The 2169-nt window shown below is 34.8% G+C and overlaps 1 protein-coding gene across 4 annotated transcripts in view; it reads left to right on the top strand.

The window, feature by feature from the left end:
• The first annotated feature begins 791 nt into the window (after positions 1 to 791).
• SLC39A12 (solute carrier family 39 member 12) overlaps positions 792 to 2169 on the top strand; it is a 42385-nt gene continuing 41007 nt past the window's right edge. For 2 of the 4 annotated variants that reach the window (XM_017729200.1, XM_017729198.1), the window contains exons 1-2: positions 794 to 850; positions 1913 to 1955. The gene's annotated coding sequence lies outside the window, so the exon portion shown is untranslated. Of the gene's footprint in view, positions 851 to 1912; positions 1956 to 2169 lie in introns of all 4 variants that reach the window. The other 2 variants (XM_017729202.1, XM_017729201.1) reach the window with 2 other exon arrangements.

Here is a 2169-nt window from a genome sequence, read left to right as displayed (position 1 = left end):
TCTTTTCAAGGTTTCTGCAAAAAAAAAATTAAAATTTTTCTTTAAAAAATTCTGGTAAAAAATCCTCCAACCCTCCTTGTAGGGAGTTAATTTTGAAAAATACTTCAATGCCCTAATGCTCTGCATACTAATCCACTTAGGCTTTCTTTTTCAAGCTTATGAGTGCCAGCCATTGACTTGTTCTACTTGGCTACTTTGAACCTCACGCTGGGTTGCAGAATGTATATTGTCAAATGTAAGAAAGCATATCCAATTGTTAATAATTACTCACTTTAAGTTCGTCTAAACAAAATGTGAAAATTAAGATTACACTTTATAATTATGCTTTTCCAAATTCCTGTGTGGGGGTGTATGTGTTTAAAAAGGGCAGTGGGGAAAGGATGATTAGAATAAATTTTCTTCTTGCATACTTCAAAATCTATTTCCAAGTGTGTGGAAGGTACCAGGGGAGCAAGAACTGCAGCAAAACCAGAATTACAGAATAACCCAGGAGGCTTGGTTAGTTTCATACTAAACAGATAAGTTGCTTGTAGCAGGCCCTCAGGTCCAGGAAAGTTTCTGCTTTCGGTGTTCACAAGCTACTCACATGGAGCCCTTCAGTATAAATCCATAACACTCATGAGAGCTTGCACAGCTGCTAAATCAAAGTACAAGCGCTTGCTTAGAAGAGAGTTAGTGTGGACTGCAACTCAAGACTACCTGAATTCTTTTTTTTCTAACAGATTTTTTCCTGTCCTTATCTATAGAGAGGAGACATGAGGAGCAAAGGAGAAGATAAATCCTGCTTCTGTACTTTTGGAAGAATTTGTTCAGCAGAAGGAAAGGCTTGAAAAATCTTTACAGAGAGAGTGTTGGTACCAAATTGTCGCTGTTCTGCATATTGCTGTTTTGCTTTTTAAGACGTAACTTAACACTTACTTGTGTGGATTTCTAGCTCTTGCTCTTTTTACCTCATTTTAATCAATTTGTTAGCTTTAAGCTGAGCTTTAGCATAGTACTTTGAAGTTAGCATTTCAGGATTTTCTAAAATTTTAGTTGCCATAGAGCCAGCAAAATATATGCAGCCTAATTCTAAATTAAAGGCCACTGTAACTGATAGAAGTGGATTGGCCACTTCTAACAGTTGTTACCCACAGACGCCTACAGCAATTCTCCTCTAGGAGGTAGTGATACAAAGAATTCTATGGCCAACACTGAGCAGAATGAACAGTGTGCCCTCTTGATGATAAAACAATCGTTCCTAAATTGGATAGAACAGCACTACAAGGATGTATGGTGTGTTTAACTCAAACTGTATTTCAAAAGTTAAGGTAGTAATTAATTTTGTATTTTCTGTATGTTTCTAAAAGGCTAAAAAGAAGCAAGCATTTAATTTAGAATCTTATAGTTGCATATGTGCATTTACTGTGAATATTGGTATTTAGATTAACTATGGTTATAGAGAGAGAAACAATTCTTTTAAAAGTGGAAAAGTTTCTTTCATAAAGTAAAAACATTTCTTAATATGAACTCCCTTCTCAGTAGTCTTGCTACCAAGCCTTCGAACAATGAATATAATACCAGGTTATATGGGAGAGATAGTAGTTTGTCAGTAGTTTTAATAAAGGTAGAAGTAAGATCACTGTCATGCAGTGAAATTTGTATTTGGCTAAATTGTTTTCTATCAATACTGGTTCTTTCATTGTCCTTCCATTCTAGGATTTTCTTTTTTTTCTTTTCACCTTTATTGCTTCAACAGCTGTTACTTGAAGCCCATCTAATCACTCAAATATTCTGTGAGCTCTTCTTACTGTTGGTGCCAGTTACAAACTTCCTAAATTTAAGACAAAGGGATAGAAAGAAACTGTCTTCTCTCATTCTGGCTTGTATTCATGATTCAGAAACTTATGTTTTTTCTTTTTTTTTTGTGTAGACTAGAAGACCTTGAGAAACATCAGTCAGCTCTCAGACAGCAGGTATTTGCCTGAAATGACTCTTCCTTATTGTGAGAATTTCCTTAGAACTGAACACTGAGTCATAGTTTAAAAAACCAAGTGAGTAATCACTTGTTATCTCAATTTCTCTAATAGTAAAAATTCTTTAAAAATATTTATATAAAGCAAAAATACCACACAAATTCATAAAGAACATTTGAGGGGTTTTCAAGCATAAGTTGATGAGTATCAGCAG

This window comes from Corvus brachyrhynchos, unplaced genomic scaffold (genome assembly GCF_000691975.1).
Source record: "Corvus brachyrhynchos isolate BGI_N302 unplaced genomic scaffold, ASM69197v1 scaffold142, whole genome shotgun sequence".
Lineage (NCBI taxonomy): Eukaryota > Metazoa > Chordata > Aves > Passeriformes > Corvidae > Corvus > Corvus brachyrhynchos.
Note: the sequence above shows the minus strand (reverse complement) of the source record. Positions and strands in the feature narration are given on the sequence as shown.